The sequence below is a fragment of the Lithobates pipiens genome, unplaced genomic scaffold, assembly GCF_037356315.1.
Source record: "Lithobates pipiens isolate NorthernLeopardFrog02 unplaced genomic scaffold, aLitPip1_a1.2 Scaffold_23, whole genome shotgun sequence".
Lineage (NCBI taxonomy): Eukaryota > Metazoa > Chordata > Amphibia > Anura > Ranidae > Lithobates > Lithobates pipiens.
The window spans coordinates 148,695,225-148,717,770 of record NW_027507785.1 but is presented as its reverse complement, the minus strand read 5'-3'; the positions used below and the strand labels follow the sequence as shown (position 1 = coordinate 148,717,770).

Here is a 22,546-nt window from a genome sequence, read left to right as displayed (position 1 = left end):
CGGGACTACTTAAATGGGAAGCAGAACTGAACTCCCAATTTAACTCCCAAGAGACAACACGTATTCTTAGATACATACATAAATCCTTCATTTGTGCCAGAACCCAAGACACCATTATAAAATCCTCTCACGGTGGTATAGGACCCCAGAGTTACTGCACAAATTCTTCACGACAGCATCAGACCAGTGCTGGCGTTGCCTAACAGAGAAGGGGACCCTATTAGATATTTTCTGCTCATGTCCCAAACTGACATACTTTTGGAAAATAATACACGAGACCATACAAAAACTTACGGAATGGACCATTACAGCCGACCCGGCTTTTTTCCTTTTACATGAATCAAATATTCCTGACAGAATATGCAAAAAGATTCTTCACCTGCTGGATGCAGCTAAAGCCTGCATTCCGCTCTGCTGGAAATCTGCTCTCTCGCCGACCATCGACTTATGGCTCCAAAAAGTGGAGGAAATAAGGAAAATGTTAGATCTGGTCCTTTCTACACAAAACAGACAGGAGACATTTACCAAAACCTGGCAACCATGGACTTCCTTCATATGCTCAGCTGAAGGTCAGGCACTGAGAAGTTCTGTATTAGACACGCAAACACAAAACGGATAACACTGGGTCTCTGAGATGCCCAAGTAGCAATATGACTTGATATATATATCTATATATCTAGAACCCACCATTAAACCGATGTGTCCTAGGTGGTGGGTAGCTTCCACCCCCCCCCCCCCCCACCTTTCCCACCCACCTTTCTACTTGTTCTATCACTACACTTCCTACTATTTTTCAATTTCTAGTCTTATGCTCCACACCGTGGTTGCTCCCCACATTAAGGGGACTACGGGTGGGGAGAGTATGGGGACTAATTTACAAAAATAAAATAGGAAAGCGGGTCTCACGGGACTGGAACACCCCATAACTCCAACAATACATGACAATATACTGAATATAGATGAGAGGGAATTGAAACCTCCCCCACATGAACGTCGTCCCTTAGAGCATACCGTACAAGATCTACCCCACCTAGCCTTCGAGCTGGGGGAAGAAGATACTGGAATCTGACGCAACACCTACCACTAACTTGTTATATATCCCCTTTATGTTAATGTTCTAGGGACATAGACTGTTATAGGATATGTTATGTATTTCACAACAATCATCAGTATTGTATGTTACTTTGTAATCTGCCAGCCCCTGTGGGCCCTGTTCCTGTCATAAAAAAAAAAAAAACCACACACACACACACACTTAACCCCTACACTGCCCCCTAGTGGTTAACCCCTTCACTGCCAGTGACATTTTTACAGTAATCAGTGCATTTTTAATTGCACTGATTGCTGTATTAATGCCAATGGTCCCAAAAATGTGTCAAAATTGTCCTACGTGTCTGCCATAATGTTGCAGTCACAATAAAAATCGATTGATCGCCGCCATTACTAGTAAAAAATAATTATTAATAAAAATTCCATAAAACTATCCTCTATTTTGTAGACGCTATAACTTTTGCGCAAACCAAATGGTTATTGCGATTTTTTTTTTTTTACCAAAAATATGAAGAATACGTATTGGCCTAAACTGAGGAAATTTTTTTTAATATATATATATATATATTTGAGGGATATTTATTATAGCAAAATGTAAAAAATAATGCGTTTTTTTTTTCCTCAAAATTTTCGCAGTTTTTTGTTTATAGCACAAAAAATAAAAACCGCAGGGGTGATCAAATACCACCAAAAGAAAGCTCTATTTGTGTGAAAAAAAGGACGTCAATTTTGTTTCGTAGCCACATCGCACGACCACGCAATTATCAGTTAAAGCGTCGCAGTGCCGAATCGCAAAAAGGGGCTTGGCCCTTTAGCTGGAAAATGGTCCGGGGCTTAAGTGGTTAAATAGTGGTCATTTACCCTATTTATGTCACTACTTAGTTTCTCTCTTATTGTTTAATACACTTCTTACTAGGCACACCCCCACATCTACTTGTTTGCCACCACTTGCACGCCACTATTGGGAGTCCTCTCTTTGATCACCTTTTGGTAACTCCTGCAAAAAATCTGAGTCTATCAATTTGCTATTGTTTATGATTATTGATTACTTGAATCTCTCTCCTTTCCACAGAATATTTTATCAGCTCCCAAAGAAGAATTCAAATTGCGAAACATGTAGAGCTTTTCTTGTGCATTACAAGATGATTACAGGATTTGATCTATACTAACGTGATGCCTCTATCTAATTAGAGAGATTCAGTTAGTGGTCTGCATTTTATCTGCAAGATTTTTATACATATAAAAAAATAGGATTTTTGTACTCACCGTAAAATACTTTTCTCTAAAGTTCAATGATGGCTACAGCTCCAGTAATCTTGACCATAAGGTTATTACGCCACCTTCAGCAGAGGACTAGGCAGAACATGTAATACATGTGAAAAAACTTTACAGTTCCGCACAGGGGGCGGTGCCTCTGGTAATAACCCCTCAGCCTGCTTCCTGCAGCTCAGTACGTCAACAAGCAGCATAACGTAAATCAATAGGAGGGGAGGGTGCTGTGTCAGTCAATGAACTTCAGAGAAAAGGATTTAACGGCGAGTACAAAAATCCTATTTTCTCTTTTGTTCATTGACTGACACAGCTCCAGTAATCTTGACCGTAGGGACGTCCCCAAGGGGTAGGAACAGCAATAAAACTTCACCTACATCCAACGGTGCTCCCTAGAAGGGGAGTCACCATCTTAACTAAGCGCATCAGAACTTGCGGTCAACAAATTAAACAGTGCATTAATACTCAAAAGTAACAGTTTCTTTAAAACAGACGAAAGAGTTCAGAAATGCAACAGTGGAATGGGCCGTGACAGGAAAGGGGGGCACTTGCCCCTTCAAGGCATAGGCCTGTACCACAATCTGTCTGATCCACCTGAAAATGATGGCCGAAGAGACTGCCATACCTTTTTTCGGACCAGCTACCGAGCCGAACAAAGAGTGACTTCAGAAAGGGAGCCATGGCAGACGAATATACCCTTAGAGCCCAGACCACGTCCAAGGAATGAAGGGCCAACCTCCTTAGGATGTGTTGGTTTAGGACAGAGAGATGGTAACACAATGTCTTCATTGATGTAAAACGCCAAAAACCACCTCTGGCAAAAAAGAAGGTTTTCGGACACAACACCACCTTATCCTTACGGATAACCAAATAGGGTGACTTGCAAGACAAGGCCGTCAGTTCCTAAACCCTCCTGGCCGATGTAATGGGCACTAAAAATACCACTTTCTGAGAAAGCGTCAACAAGGGAATTTCCCTGTTCTCAAACGGCGGTTTCTCAAGTGCCGATAAAACCAGGTTCAGATCCCACGAGGCAAAGGTGGATGCACCGGAGGGACTACATGCCGGAACCCAAAAGTGCTCACTAGAGAGTGAGATGTCAGGGGTCATTGTGAAAAAAAAAAGCCAAAGCCGATATTTGTCCCTTAATGGTGCTTAAAGCCAATTTCTGGTCTACTCCTCGTTGTTGGAACAGCAGGATCCTGGAAACGGAATAGGTGCGCGGATGTCACCCCTTCTCCTCACACATGAAGATTTAGGCCTTCCAGGTACGATGGTATATCTTCCGAGAAGATTTTTGTGCCCTCAACATAGTTGAAATCACATAGTCCGACAGGCCCCGGTTCCTTACCACCTGGCTCTCAAAAGCAATGCCGTTAAAACCAACGATGGTAAAGCAGGATCGAGAATCGGACCTTGACACAGAAGGTCTTCTCGCAACGATAGTCGCCAGGGAGCGGTCGCAACCAGGTGTACTAGGTCGGCGTACCAGGGATGCCGAGGCCAATCTGGGGCAATCAGTATCACTGGAATCCCCTTGGAAAGGCATAGATCAGTCGGTTCTAACCCCATGGAGCCACCAGTGCATCTGACATGTCTGCCCAAGGATCTCTTGTCCTGGTTTTCGAATCTTAGCACCTTCCGATTGAGACAGGAGGCCAGGAGATCTGTGTCTGGTGTGCCCCACCGCAGGCACAGCAGCCTGAACACCTCCGGATGCAATGCCCATTATCCTGGGTCCAGCATCCGGCGACTTAGGTAGTCCGCCTGCCAGTTTTCTACTCCGGGGATGTAAATGGCCGACAAGGCCGGTACATGTCGCTCTGCCCACTGAAGGATGTGAGCGACCTTCCATGCTGCAGCTAAGCGTCTTGCTCCTCCTTGATGGTTGACATATGATACCGCCATGGCGTTGTCTAACTGGATCCTGATCGGACGCCCTCTTAGTCTCGTCGACCATGTGGAGAGGCATAACCTGATCGCTCGGAGCTCGAGCACATTGATCGGCAACCTGAATTCCTCCCCCGACCAGAGGCCCTGGGTCAACTGTATTCCCAGTATTCCACCCCAGCCGGTCAGACTGGCGTCCGTTGTGATCTCTGTCCAATGCAGAGATAGGAACGACTTCTCAGAGTGAAGTGCCGGGGACCTCAGCCACCAGAGCAGGGAGTCCCTGCTTCTCCAATTCACAGCAGAAAAGTTTTGCCCATTCAGTAATTGTCTGCGACACAAGTGCTGTGGTCAGTACTGGTTGCATTGCTGACCCCACAACCATGAACAAGGAACGGGCCACTGCCTCTGCCTTCCTGTCGGTAGGGTCCTTAAATGCAGGAGTCCCCTCTACTGGGATCGTGGTTACTTTGTTTAATCAGGATACCGGGGGGTTCACAACTGGAGGAGCCAACCATTTTTTAAGGCGGCTCTCCTCAAAGAGGTAGCGCTCTCCCATTATTTTGGGGACCGAGAAGGTCCGTTGCGGGCTTCCCCATTCCTTGTATATGAACTTACCTAAATAAGTCAGATACGCAAACACCTTAGGTGTACGGGTTGACTTACGGGACCCAAAAGGGGCCGCTACTTCAGCAGAGGAAGCTGCTGTATCCTGAATTGTCAGGGTATCACGCACAGCTGTAATAAGTGCTCCAACTACCGAATTGTCTTGCGCGGACCTGGACGGGGACTCATCCTCACTGTCCGATCGGTCCTGGTCAGCGTCATCTGAAACAGAACAGGAGTCACCAGTCTCAGCGGGGCCTGAGTCTGTGACAGAGCTCTCACCGGAGGATGGGGAGGGGGGGACGCGGCAGGGGCCACTTTTTACCACCTTTGCGAGCGCACACCGCCTCCAACCTGGCAAAAAACGTTTCAAGGACCGCCGACAAATCGTCCAAAGGCACTGCACTGTTTGCAGATGAGCCGGTTGCATTTGCAGGGAGCTCTGGGAAAGGAACACCAGTTTCTGAAGCCATGCTGACCCACCCTGTCTGCCACCCTTGGGGACTTAAGACAGGTTCACAATCCCACCCTCCTAGCTGATGTAGACTGGGGGGCCCACACAGCAGGACTCACCACCCAGACCGAGCGCTGTGCCGTTCTGTTACAGGTGTCTGCATCCAGTATCAGCTCCCAGGTGTCCTGAGCAAAAAAAACATGCCGTTTTGAGCAGCAAGGACCAGAGCTGAAGATAAAAACCATGCTGGGCTACAACAAAATGGCCGCCAGCCGCCCTGTATTAGGGACATAATCACAAAGCAAATGGCCGCCGAGCTACAGAAAAATGTCCCGACCATGCATTCCACTGAGGCACAACAAAAATGGCTGACAAACAACTGTACACAATGAACAGAGATAATGGCGACAGAACAGCGCTATGACGATCAGCACATGCAGACCTCCAGACACCTAGCAGGGAGACCACAGATACCCAGGTACACAGACACCCAGCACAGCCCCCAATCTAAGGTCAGAGCCCCCTGGGGGACCCCTGGCTCAGGTACACACACTGCTCAGCAGCCCGTCATGCAGCATCCCTCACGGGGGGGGGGGGGGGAATAGGGACAGGGAGGGAAGAGAGGGAGGAGAGGGACCCCCTAATCGACCTCCCAGGAAATGCCCAGCTGCTCAAAGCTGCTGAGGTAGGACGCGCTGTACTTACCATCTGGACGAGCTGGGGACATCCCATAACAGACCCACTTCCGATCAGTACTGGGTGGCCGATGGCCACGGCACACTGCGACAAGGACATCTGTAGTATGGTCACGTGTGCCCTGGAGCGTTGCGCTCACCAGCCGCCCCTGGAGCCTGAGGGGCATATCGTGGCTGACCCAGCACATAGCTAGGGTCTGCACATGTTCGATGGCAAGGCTGGGAAGACTACAAGGATCTAGATTATCCAGCCTGTCACCCAGCCGGCTGTTGATAGAAGATCACAGGACCTTAAAATCTTGCGCAAAAAGCAAACATTCAGCAAAACGTCTTCACTAGGCAGAAAAAAACTGAGCTGCAGGAAGCAGGCTGAGGGGTACATGGACCTGAATCCAAGTAACACCACCTCAGGGGTCCCCAGGCATACAGCTCACGAAGAGCGCCGTTCTCCCAAATGCCAGGGTCCAAAATCGGTGGGCAAGAGGCTCACATTCGGTCCCCTCAAAAAGCCTCTGTCCCGGCTAGGTCTGTCACAAAGATGCATTTTAATATGTATTGTCATAGTGTCTCCCAGTGTTAGTTCTCCTGCAACCCGTTCTAAAGAGCTGACTGGGGCAGACTGACACTGGTTGAGATCCGTTAGGTAGTGGGAAAACTTCCTGAGGTTGGAGAGGTGTTTGCGGAGTGAGGATATGTCTGCCGGCCAAAGAGCCCATGTGCGATGCACAGACGGTCGTCTGGGGGTATGTATTCGCTCTGCAAAGACATTATCTGTTTAGCGGATGTGCGCTCGTGTCACCCCTGCATGCCTGATCAACATATTTGAGCTGCCATGACATACACCTGCAGATAAGCTCCCATCAGCAGGAAGTTTAGTCATTGGTTGTTGTATAAAAACTCATATCCTGTGTTGACATTAACAACCTGTGGAGGAGGTGATTGGCTGTTGGAGCCAGGGCTTCCTGTATGTGACTTCTTTTGTGTGTGTAAATAAAAGAGTCAGTGCACTGCTCAGCAGACAGTCGTGCTGAGATGAGGATGTAAGCATAGCCATGTCTGTTTACTGGGGAAATGCGGGAGACATGGGTTAAGTAACATGTATTATACCATCAGACTGAAAGGGCGCATTGGTGCAGGTGAGATTGATTATAGCCAAAGCCCCAACACAGAAGGCAGGCCAGGACCTTATGGAGCAACAAACCAGCAAAGAAAAGGCGGAGAATGGATCCCAGTCCAGGATATCAAACTTTCTTGTCCTTAGACAAAAGGGTATGTTTTCTCTGTCCGATGCTTTAGGTATGTTCTGATTTGCAAAAGAACCAATTTTTCATCTTTTGGTATAATGCTGAGATTTTAATTGTATGTTTGTTATATGTAAGTAACCGTATGTTGTGTAATATGTTTGTGATGCATATGAGAAATAGAAATGGATGAATTGTGATTACAAGTAGATTGCATGAGTCTTGTAGATTGTTTAACTGACTCAAGACACAGATGGTTTAGTGGACTTTGATGATCGTTTAGAAAAGCTTTTGGTTTGAAAATGGCTTCTGCATATTCAAGTAACCCATGTGGCTGAGGGGGGGGGGGGGGGGACGGCCATGCATTGTTGGGACATGTCTTGCAGGATTTTAGACAATAGCATTGAGGAGTTCTTTTGTTTTGAGACTAAAAGATCAAGCATGCAAGCGGCATTGTCTTGGTAATGTGTGTCTGTCGACCTTCTAACTTTCAGAGACATGTGTTTGGTTGGAGAGCCTGTGTTTGAGGTCCCCTATGGGCCCTAGTTGATGTGGTCTAAAAGGTTTTCATGTTCATGTGGAGTCTCAAATATGTAGTTTTGTAGGGAGAAGTTGGTATAGCTAGTAGGGTTGTCCCGATACCGAGCATTTGCCCGACTACTTGTACTTTGGTATATGCTCCGATACTTTAGGCAGACACGGAGGGTGACAGCAGCATGGAGGAGAGAAGCAGGAGAACGGAGGGGGACTGGAGGAGGATATGGGGACAGTCAGCAGTGATCGTGTGGCAGAGTTACAAGCACCAATCACCCTGCAAAAATTTCAAAGTCTGACAGCCGACCCGTTTCTCCGCTTCTCCCCCCCGCGGCTTTCAGTTACTTTAGTGAAAGTAAAATCAGCGGTGATCGGTGCTTGTAACTCTCCCACACGATCACCACTGACTGTCCCCATATACTCCTCCAGTCCCCCATCATTCTGCTGCTGTCACCCTCCATGCCCCCCTCCATGCTGTTGTCACCCTCCATGCCCCCCTCCATGCTGTTGTCACCCTCTGAGCTCCTGTGTCCTTCATGCTGCTGTCCCCCTCTCTGCTCCTCTGCGTCCCCCTCCATGCTGCTGTTCCCCTCCGTACTGGTGTCCCCTCTGTTCTCCTCCTCCACCCCTCGATCTGCCAGGATGGAGAGCATAGGTAGGGGCCGGTAAATATGGCTCCTTACTTTTCTGAATGGACAGTGTCAGTCCATTCACATAACTAAAACATTGTAAACGGTGTTTACAATGTTTCAGTTTAAGAATGGAGAGAAGCCACTGTCTTCTCTCCATTGATTTTCAGTACAGCTGAGGCTGCTGAGAAAGACTGGGAAATCTGTGTCCTTAGTGCCATTCCCAGTCTCAAAGGGGTAGTCGTTTAAGAACCCTGATATCTCGCCAAAGCCCCCCAACAGGGCTGACAAAAAAATATAATTGCAACAAATACATTTTTTTTATTGTAAAACAAAAATAAAATAAAAAAACACACAGACACTGTCCATCCAACCCCCCCCCCCCCCCCCTTAAAAAAAAAAAAAGAAAACATTGCATATATATAAAAAAAAAAAAAAAAACTTGACACATGCCACTGTCACATGAGATTAAAAAAAATATCGGTAATCGGTATTGGCGAGTACTTTAAAAAAGTATTGGTGCTTGTACTCTCAAAGTGGACAACCCTAGTAGCTAGTGAAGAAATCTTGTTTTGGAGGGATCAACTACATTTCATGTCTTAATGGTGCCATTTTGTTGTGGCCTGGCTTTCATCAGCCATTTTCTATTCCTTTGTGTGTAGCCATGCGGTCTGAGCTACCTTTTCTCTAGGCACCATTTTCTTTTTAAGTGAAAATCTCTACTTTACACTGAATTTACTAGCTGTAACTGAGTTTTTGTACTTTTAGCGGTATGTTATTTTTATTTTTAATGATTTCGGGTTTTATCACTAGAGCTGAGGTTTGTATTGTATAGCCTGCAGTAGGAAAGAAAGGCTTTGTTTGACCTCCTTGAGCAATCTTTTTGCAGGAGTTTTTGCTGCGCTGTTGTGTGGTATTTCGGTCTCAAAACTTGTGGTTTGACTGTCCAGGGGATATGTAAGTCAAGGGGGATTCCCTCCCATTTGCAATATGGGGGTTTATTCCACCCTTTCCTGGACAAAAGTTTTTTAAATAGTTGAATTATATATGATGTTAGCCATAGATTTTTTTTTTATGTGGGCGGCACAGTGATGTGGTGGTTAGCACTCTCGCCTAGCAGTAAAAAGGGTTGCTGGTTCGAATCCCAACCATGAAACTACCTGCCTGGAGTTTGTATGTTTTCCCTGTGCCTGCGAGTGTTTCCTCTGGTTTCCTCTCACACTCCAAAGACATGCTGGTAGGTTAATTGGCTTCTGTCCATAAATTGGCCCTAGTATATGAATGGGGACCTTGGATTGTGGGCTCCTTGAGGGTAGGGATCGTTATGAGTGTGCAATGTACAGGGATAGGGACAATTGTAGACACTCACTCAGGGTGGACTGGTGTCTTTAGTCAACCTTACTATGTATGTAATGGCTTGGTAGACATAATATGAAACAAAGCTTCCCCTCCCGTGGTGCAACAGGAAGTTGGTGGGAGGAGCTTGCGTTTTTTTTTTCTCGTGTTTGGAAGTATGACAAAATCATTTTGATTTTTAAATCTAATTAAGGTTTATACTGTAATACAGTTTTGGGTAGAGAGCAAACAGGAGGCCTCCATGTTATTGTTGTAATATCTAGGTACACAGAGAAGCCACACTGTTATGTAGAGAAAGCAGGCGTAAGTGTCCTATGCAATTTAGTCTGGCGACGCAGTGTACAGTCGTACAGGGCAATGCGCTTGTGTATGTATACACTGTTGTCAGGGTTGGCTTAGCCCTTCCTTCCTTGGGCTGGTTGCTCAGCTGTTGGCTTAGCCCTTCCTTCCTTGGGCTGGTTGCTCAGCTGTTGGCTAATTGCCAGCTCTCATCTCTCTCCACAGTTACCAGCTGTTCCTGATCATGCTCGTCTGACCTGCCTTACTTAAAGCTGTCCAGCTCACTTCATCTCTGCCTTCACCTTGGTCACATCACAAGAAACCATCTCCTGCGGTTCTGTTTAAGACTGGCTTGCTGACATCCCTTCTGGCTCCTTATCCCACTTGCTGTTGCTCCACTTGAATCCTTGACTTCTGGCCTGGCTGATTACCCGATCTGGTTATTGAACTCTGGCTGGCTGACTGCTCGATCCGATTACTGGACTCTGGCTATACTTTGACTACACTTTCTCCATTTACTTTTTTATTTAATAAACAGTGTGATTTAATTGTACTTCTGTTTCGGTGTGATTCATGGTTTCTGACAACTGTGAGGGGTAGAGACATAATTCGGGGGGTGATCTGTAATTGTTGACGAATCATTTGGCATAGTTAATAGTTGATTGTTAAAAGAGTGGTACTCTGTAGTTCTATGCCAAAAGTGTTGGGACAACAAGCGATAGAGTCACATTGGTTAAGGTTTTTAGTTGGGGGACTGGACCAGATATAGTGGTTGTAGTCCGTCGATCCACCGTAAAAGAAGGCACAGAGCGGTGCTCTCCTAAATGGGTGCAGGGGTAAGACGATAAGCCGATTCAAATCGCCATGGGTAATGAGCAATCCGTGCAAGGGAAGGAATGTGAGGCTTCCAACAGTCAGGCAGTTGCACAGTACATGAAGTCTAGTTTTGGGGAAAAGGCCATTAAACCCCTTAAAGATTGGCATATATGGTGAGAGGGTACAGTAAGGTGTATTCCTTAGGAAGGTACTTTGATGTCTGGAGGTACGAGACCCCAGAATAAAAATACCTTGGAAGTAGTTCAGCTATGGCTTCAGAAATCGGTAATGATGAGTGAGTTGATGGATGTGTAGTACACGTTTGTGTGTTTAAAAATTCTCATGCCCGTTTTTGAACTTTGTGTGGCTGGTCCATACAAGATTTCGAGATCCTCATGTTTTTCCCATTGAATTTCTTTTTATCGCTAAGGAGTGAAGGCAGCATTTACTTTTTGTTTTGAACTATGAAATATCTCCTAAAATATAAAAAATGAAATATAGCGCTCACAAACACAATGAAAAAAACATCACAATGTATATTAAACCAAATAATGTCCAAAACAAAACAGTGACAAAAAAGTGCTCCAATCCGAAGGCAAGCAGTGCAAAAGGCTTCAGAAATATTCAGGTGTACTACACCCCCTCATGTGTCCCCACTCACCGGATTGAGATGACCCCCCGCTTTTCAGTCTAGTGGGTCACTTAAAGTTTTGTAATGGTATCCAGGAATGGTGGATGTGGATCATATCTTGAAATCTGAAGTTTAAGATTTTTCTCAGCAGGACAAAACAGGTACCCAAAAGTGAAGAAAAAAATGGAACTGATAGTGAAATACCATTAAAACTAATTTATTTGTACAGGGGAATGGGTACTTACAAAAAATATGATCAAACAGGCTTCAAATATAAATCCGAACATGTGAAACGATCGTTGTGGCGTGTGTTCCACGGGACCCGAAATGACGCCAATAATACCGTAAATTGCAGACGCAATTTACGGACCCAGAGCATCAAGGCTCAAATGACGCAGCGATCACATGTAAACAAACCGGCGTGATTTTCAGTTCCTCCCTCCCCTCTCCACCCAGCATGAGCGAAGAGTGGAGAGATGGGTGGCAGCAGCGCTGTGGGCTGCATGTGTAGTATCCACAGCACTGCTCGGTGACAGAGCCATCCATCCATGCTCTGCATATCCATCCCTACTCTGCATACCCATCCGTTGGATAGCAACAGGGTCTGGTGTCATATTTTTATGGTTAAAAGTGTTTTGGTATTATCCAGAGTTTGAATTGGATTTGTCATAAATCTGTTACATATCTGTTTCCTATTCCCAGAGATCACCCAGGCTAATTAAAAGGCTTTCTTTACAACCAAGCATTTGCTTTCCTGGGGGCTGTCTGGAAAGTCATTTCAGCTCTTGGCTTCGAAACGTCTATTGGTTGACGGTGGGTGACCAAGATCAAAAAATCAACAGGCACCTAAAGATTAACATGGACAATGCCAAAGGACAGCAGCACAGACAGTAATATAATCTGTTGAAGGACTGCCCCATAAATACTGTGATTTGTCAAAAGTCTAGATGGGATGGCAATGGGGTTGGGCTTGAATGGTGTATGAGCGAAGTATAAAAGAATGAGCAAGTAGGAGAAATGGATCCCCTTTGGATCCTGGCTTGGGCCTAAACCTCATGGCGTTGGCCCTCTCTTGGTCATCTGAGCCTAGCCGATGCTACAAAGCCTCGTGGAGGGCCTTGTGATAAGTATCATATTCTTGTATTATATGTTCTGATTGTAAACTTTGTTATATTGTAATGTCTTTTAGTACTTTATTTTAGCTTTCCTAATTTCTTGAGAAATAAATAAGATATTCTCTTTACTAGCAGCAGTTTGTGTGTTTTCATAACTAACTTTATATCAGTGTGCCTAGCAGAGTTTTATAAACTAGCTAACTATGAGAATAGACAAGTGAATAGTAGTTTGTAGATTGCAGCAAGTTCTATACCATCCATACTCTGCATACCCATCCATACTCATCCATCCACCCTCAGCATACCCATCCATAATTAGCCATACCCAGCCATACTCATTCATGTCCAGCCATCCCCAATCATGCTCAACCATGCCATGTCAGTTATCATCCATGCCAATACAGTGCCTCACAAAAGTGTAATAAGTAATCAAATTAGATTTGAAACTTATGTCCCTGGAACAGCTGACGGTGCTCCCTGCGTGTTGGTCCTCTGTATGTGGCCACGCTGTGGAAAAGTCTCACACATGTGTCATCACCATATTGAGGAGGAGTAGGAGAATCTATTTTGAGGTGTAATTTTTAGTATGTACATGCTATGTGTTATAAATATTGTGTAAATGGACAAGGTTGTGTAAAAAAAAAAAAAAAAAAAGTGTTTTCCTTTTCTTTACACATTTTCAAAAAACTTGTAGAAAAAAAATGGCATGTTCAAAAGACTAGCTATGCCTCATAGATTATACATTGGGTTGTTTTCTTTCCAAAATGGGGTTATTTTTTTGGGGTGTTTCTATTGTCCTAGTGCTCCAGGGCCTTCAAAAGTGTAAGAGGTTGTCAAGAAATTATGCGCAATTTATGCTCCAAGAACGCCTGATGGCGCTCCCTGCGTGTTGGGCCTCTATATATGGCCAAAGTCTCATACATGTGGTATCACCATAATCAGGAGTAGCAGAATGTGTTTTGGGGTGTAATTTGTGCTATGCATATGCTGTGTGTGAGAAAAAACCTGCTAATATAATAATTTTGTGAAAAAAAAAAATCTTGATTTTGCAAAGAATTGTGGGACAAACTTACAACTTACAACTTACAAAAAACTCACCATGCCTCTTACTAAATACCTTGGAATATCTACTTCCCAAAAAGAGGTAATTTGGGGGTATTTGTACTTTCCTGGCTTGTTAGGGTTCCAATAAATGAAATAGGCCGTTAGTACTTCAGGTGTGATCAATTTTCAGAGATTGGCACCATAGGTTGTGGACTCTAACTTTAACAAAGAGCAAATAATATACACTGATTTGGGTTATTTTTACCAAAGATATGTAGCGTTATACATTTTAGCCAAAATATAAAGAAAAATTACTAATTTGCAAAATTTTATAACAGAAATTAAAATAAATGCATTTTTTATTTTTACACAGAATTGTCGGTCTTTTTTCTTTAACGCCAAAAATAAAAAAAAACAGCGTGATTAAATACCACCAAAAGAAAGATATTTATGTGAAAAAAAGGACAACAATTTCATATAGGTACAGTGTTGCATGACTGAGTAATTGCCATTCAAAATGTGAGAGCATCGAAAGCTGAAAATTGGTCTGGTTAGGAAGGGGGTTTAAGTGCCCAGTGGTTAAACACATTGTGATATTTTTTTCATTGAGTTTGCGAGCGCTATATAAATTTTTTTTTGGTTTTCAAGTGACTAGCACCTTGTGTGTAGCAGCTGCATTTTTTTTTTTTTTACACCATTTAGCGCGAGTTGATATATTTAGTTTATATTGTTTCACATATAAAATTATCTCCCCCACATTTGTATCTAAATGTTTGTCTCATGCTTTAGTCTTCCCACTGTTTGTAGTAACAAGAATATGTTTGAATCCACCCTGACAGCCCTCTTACGTGTTGTGGCTGTTGTATTTTAGTAAGAACATGAAAGTAAGGGTCACAGAGGGTTTAGTTATTGTCGGTTTTGAGGAATATCAGTAACAATTTACACAAATGTTGTATTGTTTATCATTCTTTTCAGGTTAAATATGAAGGATAGAGCAATAATTTCAGGTCCAAGTAGTTTTTGAAAGTGTATGTACATAGAAAGCAGGTGTATGTAGATAGCTGTACCCATGCATTAATAAACACGCCTGAGTAGGTAAAAGTATCATAGGCTATTTCACGGTTTTCATTGTTTTTTTCTGCACCATTCTAAACCTGCGGGTCTTTCTCCAGTTTGTAATGAGGAGGCGGGGGAATGATAGTGGTGAGAATGGCAAATTTTCAAACCTATAATACTAACCCCGCTCTAATTCTAGCCAAGTTCCACAACTTTCTTTCTTTGATGGAATTTGAATCAGCAGTCTGGTGAAGGACGCTCCCATAAGAACCTTTTTGTCAATGGTTTTGACAAATTTGCTTGGAATCTAGGAGCCAGCTAAAAAAGTTAGGAGCCAGGTGCGTAACGGCAATCCGGACCTGTCCCTGGCCTGACATGGAGATGAGTGAGGGGAAGATAGCGCCCCCCCCTGCTGTCTCCCAAGTCATTGCCCATAGCTCTTAGAGGGACATTTTATTTATTTTATTTTTTTCAAATGACAATTGTTTTTTTGTTTTTGTTTTTATTGCATTTTAGTGTAAATATGAGATCTGAGGTCTCTCTGACCCCATATTTCATATTTAAGAGGACCTGTCATGCTTTTTTCTATTACGAGGGATTTTTACATTCCTTGTAATAGAAATAAAAGTTACAATTTTTTTTTTAAAGAACAGTGAAAAAATAAAAAATAAAAAGTTAAAATAAGAATTATTTTTTTTTTAAATGCGCCCTGTCCCGCCAAGTTTGCGTGCAGAAGCGAACGCATACGTGAGTAGCGCCGCACAGGAAAGTGGTGTTCAAACCACACATGAGTTATCGCCCTGATCGGTAGAGCGACAGCAGTAATTTTAGCCCTAGACCTCCTCTGTAACTCAAAACATGCAACCTGCAGAATTTTTTAAACGTCGCCTATGGCGATTTTAAAGGGTAAAAGTTTGTCGCCATTCCATGAGCGGACGCAATTTTGAAGCGTGACATGTTGGATATCAATTTACTCGGCGTAACATTTTTCACAGTATAAAAAAAATTGGGCTAACTTTACTGTTGGTTTATTTTTTTAATTAAATAAATAATTTCCCCCAAAAAAAGTATGCTTGTAAGTCCACTACACAAATACGAAATACGGCGTGACAGACAGTATTGCAACGACCACCATTTTATTCTCTAGGTTGTTAGAATACAAAATATATATAATGTCTAGGAGTTCTAAGTAAAGGGGAGAAGATGGGCAGTGAAAGCTCCATTAGCATTGCTGGCTGTCATACCAACAGCCACCACTAGAGGGCGCCAGATTCCAGAAGGAAAAATAGGACCGCAGAAGGCCTCAAAGCCGTGGCCTCAATTACCGGCCAGCGGCGGCGCGGCCCGACGCGATCACGCCGGGGGGGGTGCACGGAGACAGGATACCCCCAGCTGTGCTGCCCCAGGCGCCAGGTCACTAATTCTAGTCGCAAATGCGACCTGGCGCCCGGGGTTTGTCGAGCCCTGGTTCCAGGTATTACACCCCAGATGGTAAGATGCAGTGACCACAGTAATTAAAGTGGAAGTAAACCCATCGATTTAAACAGGTAAAAAAAAAAAGGCATGCCAGGAATGCTAACTGTACATTGGCTGTGCTCTCAGCCAAACTATCAAACCATCCAATGGCTGGTGTCATAACGAATCACATGTGCAGCACCATAGAAGTTGAAGGTTAAACAGAGGCAAAGATGGCAGCCTTGGCTGAAAACGATGGGGGAGTTTACTTCCACTTTAAGCTCCCCACATGTCTGGATTATTGCCATATGAGGATGGTTTGGAGGTCAACCAAAACCAGAGTTGCCAACTGAAGGGGAGTTAGGACAGTAACAGTCCCACCCTCCTTACTGCTGCTGGCTGAGGGGCTCACCCCCCTGAAAGGTTCTGCACTCTCCAGCAAGTAGTGCCTGTGATCTCTGTGGCTCCCAGGTGCAGAGGAATCTGCTCTGTGTCAGTGTAAGCTGCTGCTAATGGCACTGAAATCGCTCTGCAATGTGCTCAGGCTTAAAGGAAATGGCCGCCCAGCGTCCAGTATAAGGACATAAAACACTGGGAAAATGGCCGCCAGAGCACAGGGACACATGCTGCCGCTAGAGAAAGCTGAAAAACGTGTTCAGGCTTCTAAAAAAAATGGTCGTCCGCGTCCAGTATAAGGATAAATCACAGGGAAAATGGCCGCCGAAGCACAGGAGCGCATGCTTGCCCTTGCCTACACCTAAGATGGCTGCTGACACTGAAACCATGAGGGACAGAGCCGGAAAAAATGGCGGTGAAAAAGCGCTGCAAGGAACACAGGCACAGCCTCTCAGGCACCCACAGGGACATGAGAAACGGGACCCAGGACACAACCAGCCAGCGCAGCCCCCCCACAGATAAAAGCCCCCTGGAGAGCCCCTGCACAAGGCAAAGGCACCGCTAGTCAGCCACAAGCAGCATCCCCCACAGTGAGGGGGGAGGGAAGAAAGGGACAGGGAGAGAAGAGAGGGAGATGAGGGACCCCCAAATCGACCTCCCAAGGAATGCCCAGCTGCTCTGCACCACCGAGGCAGGGGGAGTTGTACTTACCACTCTTGAAGAGCTGGGAGACATTCCATCACAGACCCACTCTCTGATCAGTATAGGGTGGCTGCTGGCCTCAGTACACCGACGCAGACATCAGTAGCCCGGTCATATGTGCGCCCCGGAGCATAAAAGCTCACGACCACCTCTGGAGCTGAGGTTTAGTCATGGCCAACCCAGCGCGGAGCTCTAGTCTGCACACACTCAATGGCCAGGCTGGGGGGACTACAAGGATAAGGGCATCCAGCCTGTCAACCAGCCGGCTGTTTATGGCAGATCACAGGATCTATCATCTTGCTCAAAAAGCCAAGCTTCTGCAGGAAAAAAAAAAAAAAAAAGACGGACCGATGGGTCCGTCAGGGTTCCTAGGTCCTTATTCACTAGGCAAAATAAAACCGATGACTGCATGGCAGGATGTGGGGTTGTTACCTAAGGGACTGCCCCTTGGGCAGAACAGGAAAGTTCTGTGTTTTACATAACATGTAATGCCTAGTATTCTCCTAAAGGTGGCATAACAACCCAATGGCTAATAGAGGAACTGTGTCGGTCAGTGAATATAAGAGAAAACCGGTTTACATTCTTTCCAACCAGGTGACTGGGTCATTGTAAAGAAGCTTGAGGGATGAGACAACTGGATCCATGCCAGCCACTGCAAGAAGCTGCTCATCTACACCAAAGGATGAGTAGTATCTTTGTTTATTTATATTTTTAAAGTGTATTTTCCAACTAGCTAAGAAAGCAAATAGGACAGATGGTTGGGTCTACTCTGAGTCTCCACCAAGCTCCAGGGATGATGGCGGTACATGCTATATGTGATGTTCATATTGGTACGAGGAGTTTTGACAAACTAGTAAAATCAAAACAGACACTTGTCAATAGAATTTAACAATACATTTATAGAGGGTAAAATGTATTATAATTTTAATAGCTCTGGTTCTTGCCAGCTTTGGTTTCAGGACAACTAGGTAGCCCACAAGTGTGCTTCAACTTTAGTTTGGTATCAATGAGGATCTACAGCTTATAAGGTAATTCCCCTAATGTTCATGTGTGCTGGTGAAACTCGTCCCAGCATCTTATGTGCGGTTGATCGTGAGGATCTGATGGCACGAGAGAAGGTAAGAATGACAGGGACAGCTAGAAGGAAATTGCTCACCAACCCCCGACCCGGTCTGGACATGGTTTCCTGCTTGTACACAGTGGGGGCTTGAGCTTATGGACTGATTGAACAATTTCTCAATGTAACTGTTGAAGCTACAAGGAATTTCCCACAGGAATAATGGAAACTCAAGACCTTTCTATTAAAAGATGGCCCATGATTATCTGTTGGCATCCAAGGGGGGTTTCGTGAAATCATAGGAAAAGATTGTTAAACCTGGATCGGGGATACTAGTGACAAAGTTCACGCTCATGTGGATAAGGTTTAGATCCCTGCAAGGCAAAGCCAGAGCTATAGCTAGTGAAGGTTGAAGTCCTTTTAAGGGTCTGGGAATCTTTGGAGATTTTTTAATTTTTTTATTTTGCAGCGGATCATAGTTGAAGGAAGTAGGGGTATATATACTCAGGTTATGTTTATTTCTATTCCTTCTATATGCAGTGATGAGGTGCTACTGTTGCCTGATTGGGCGAGTGAACAGAGCCCGAGCAGATGATTACTCCCTGAAGCCCAACCCAAGTACAAGACACACAGGGATCCCAGACCGACTGGCCTTCCTGCTCTAAGTTATCTCTCCTGAAGAACAGAGTCTACATGTCAAGCCGTGTTTTCCTTTTTATGGACTCATATGGACTGTAAGGATTGATTCATTTCCAGTTGTAAGAAGATCAAAATTCATTGAGGGACACATGGAAGCATATGAAAAGAGGAGGAGCTATTGTGGAAATTTTATGAAGATTATGTATTTTAATATGTATGGTCATAGTGTCCCCCAGTGTTGGTTCTCCCGCAACCTGCTCTAAAGAACTGACTGGGGCAGACTGACACTAGTGAGACTTCCTGAAGCTGGAGAGAGGCGTTTGCGGAGTGAAGATAAGTCTGCCGGTGAAAGGGCCCCAGTGCTATGCACAAAAGTTTGTCTGGGGGGATGTGTTCGCTCTGCAAAGACATTATCGGTTTATCGCTCGTGTCACCCCTGTATGCCTGATCAACATATTTGAGGTGCCATGACGTACACCTGCAGATAAGCTCCCATCAGCAGAAAATGTATTCATAAGTTGTTGTATAAACTCATATCCTGTGTTGACATTCACATCCTGTGTTGTCGCATCCTGTGTTGTCGCATCCTGTGTTGTCGCATCCTGTGCTGTCGCATCCCGTGGAGGAAGCGATTAGCTGTTGGAGCCAGGGCTTCCTGTTTGTGACTTCTTTTGTGTGTGCAAATAAAAGCCAGTGCACTGCTCAGCAGACAGTCATGCTGAGATGAGGACGTAAGCATTGTCATGTCCGTTTACTGGGGAAATGCAGGAGACATGGGTTAAGTAACATGTATTATACCATTAGACTGAAAGGGCGTGTGTTAGAGCAAGTGAGATTGATTATAGCTAAATCTCCGTCCCACTTTTGGTCCACAGTAGATCTTCCCTGAAAAACAGGCCATAAAAACCAAGGGGAGTTAAATCCGTTTCCACCTGAATTCCGGTTGGCCAGTGAATGGGGGAAGTATGGAAGCTGCAAAGGATTTGCAAGCGCATCTGGAAAGGCACTATGGGTTCTACGGGCCTGTGTTTGAATTCTTGGTGGCTGAGGGACACTACTTGTGCTAGCCACCGCACCATATTGAACTGCACTTATGGGAATTGCTAAATCCCCAAGTGTTACTGCAGTGCTGGTTTGTCTACAACCAGGATGTACTAGGCTGCTGGTTGCCAGGTCACCAGAAGGTAGAGCGGCACTAGTACTGGCACTCTGCTGCATACAACAATCATATGATTGTTGCACCACAACAACAGAGGAACAGGGTTGAGTACGACCTTAGCAGAGACCTCTAACGCCGTCGTCAGAGCTATCTGTGAGTGTGCCACTGCTCTCTAAAGGTTTGTATACTGAGCGATTCTGACAGTGAGGCTTTCCCTTCGCTTTCATCCGTCATGCTCAGTATCCTGTAGGCCTCTTCACTAGTGTATATTTAGTTTGAAAATGTGCCCACTAAATTTACAGGCATCTAGTTTAGTAAAAAAGCAACTGGTTTTTATGCCTTCACGATCCACAGCACAAAATATTCGGAGGCTCTTCTTAAATTTGCAGGTCCCAGCGGACAATACTGGTAATAGGGCAATCTTCTCCCTTGATGCAGCTAAGGCCTTCGACAGTGTCGAGTGGCCTTACCTGTGGAGGGTGTTGAGGTGTATTGGTTTGGGTGACACCTTCATTAAATGGGTTCAGTTACTTTACGCAAAACCCACCGCGAGACTCAGAGTGAATGGGAAACTGTCTGAGCCATTCTCACTGTACAGGGGCAACAGACAGGGTTGTCCTTTATCACCCCTGCTGTTTGCTCTGGCACTGGAGTCCCTGGCGGCTAGAATACACGGTGACAAAGACATAATTGGGTTCCAACGCTCCATGGGCACAGACCTGGTGTCCATGTACGCCAACAACACCCTGTTGTACCTGGGAGAAACACAGGGCACTTTGCAAGCAGTTATGGACCTTATTAAAGCATTCGGGGAGCTGTCAAGCTTTGCCATCAATTGGGATAAGTCGGTACTGATGCCATTAGATCACCTAGTTGTCCCGGTACCTGGGTGCGCAGAAACAGTCGAGATAGTAACTGCATTCAAGTACCTAGGAGTCCAAGTAACTCCAGACCCATCCCACTACCTCGAACGTAATTTAACCCCCCTTCTTAGCAAATTTAGAAATAAATGCACGGCATGGTGCAAATTGCCTTGATCGGTTGCTGGGAGAATAAACCTAATTAAAATGGTCTGGGCACCACAATTATTATACATATTCCATAACTCCCCGATGTGGATCCCCAGAAGGTGGTTTGAAAGAATTGAGTCGCAATTCAGGGAATTGATATAGCGGAAAAAATCAGCTAGGATTAAGTTGTCAACCCTTAGTATAATAAGGAAGAAGGGGGGATGGCTGTCCCGCACCCCAGGACTTAGTTTTTAGCATCCCAACTACAACGGCTAGGGGGGTGGGGACTAATAGACCTGACCGATCCTATTCGCAGGCTACTAGATACAGAAGGGGACAGTAAGTCTGCACTTACAAGGATGGAGGCGGGTTACCCACACCTAGATTCAACGGCTCCTACCGTTTAACTGTTGAACACACTATGGCCATACATCAAAAAGATGATTGGGTTGAAAGGATACCTGCTCTGTACACCTATATGGCGCAACAAACAACTTAAAGAACTACAGAAACTAAAAGGCTTTGAGAATTGGAAAGTGGCGGGTATTAAATATATCTCCTAGCTGTATAATGGCCCTACATTTAAATTGTTCTCTGAAATCCAAACAGAATTCGGGATTCCAAATAACAATTTCTTCAAATACCTTCAGCTAAGTCACGCCCTGCAGGCACAGGCAAGGTCCACTGTACTGCAACCAGACGATCATACTACAATTCAAAACATCCTTATGAAGAAGGATAAAAAGGGAATGATCTCGGGTTGCTATAATGCGCTTCTTGTATGAATGTAGGACCCTACTAGGCTACCCTGCAGACAGGGGTGGGAAACTGATATTGGCCCCATTGAAGAGGAAAAATGGGAACTGTGTCTAGCGGCAGCCCCCCCCCCTAGTCTCACTATCAGCGTCCCACAAAATATCACACTTGTTCCTATTGCACAAGACTTATAGGACACCCAAGAGACTTCATAAATGGGGCCTGAGAGATTCTCCCCTATGTCCGAAATGTGAGACTGACCATGGGGACCTTCTCCATATGTTGTGGAAGTGCCCCAAGCTCTTCAGATTCTGGAAGGAGGTGCTAGACATGATATCTACAGTGTATGGCACGTCTATCCCAGTGGAGCCAGCCGTTTGTCTGCTGGGTGCACTGGAGGATGAAACGCTGACCTCACACACACACACGCACAGCAATCCTAAGATTGCTTTACGAAGTGTGTAAACTGATTGCCCAACGATGGATTACCCCAAAAGTGCCTACCAAGGATCAATGGGTGGACAGTGTCAACAAATTATTAAAGAAAAATTAACATATCAACATAGGAAAGTCCCGCAAAAAAAATGATTTAATGTGGCAGGCATGGCTAGAGATCCCGGGGTTAGCCTCCTACCAACTCATCAAAGACAGATTGATAATGGGTTAGATACTCAAAGCACGGCTGCCCAACTAATACTAACAGGTAA

General features: G+C 44.9%; 1 protein-coding gene and 1 long non-coding RNA gene across 11 annotated transcripts in view; one reads left to right on the top strand and one right to left on the bottom strand.

Annotated features, from left to right (window-relative positions):
• Positions 1-22,546, bottom strand: part of NOL8 (nucleolar protein 8) — an 828,826-nt gene that overhangs the window by 318,147 nt on the left and 488,133 nt on the right. The window lies entirely within an intron of this gene.
• Positions 6,973-10,556, top strand: LOC143927952 (uncharacterized). The gene is made up of 2 exons (XR_013262356.1): positions 6,973-7,233; positions 10,229-10,556. It is a non-coding gene; the product is annotated as an uncharacterized LOC143927952 (long non-coding RNA).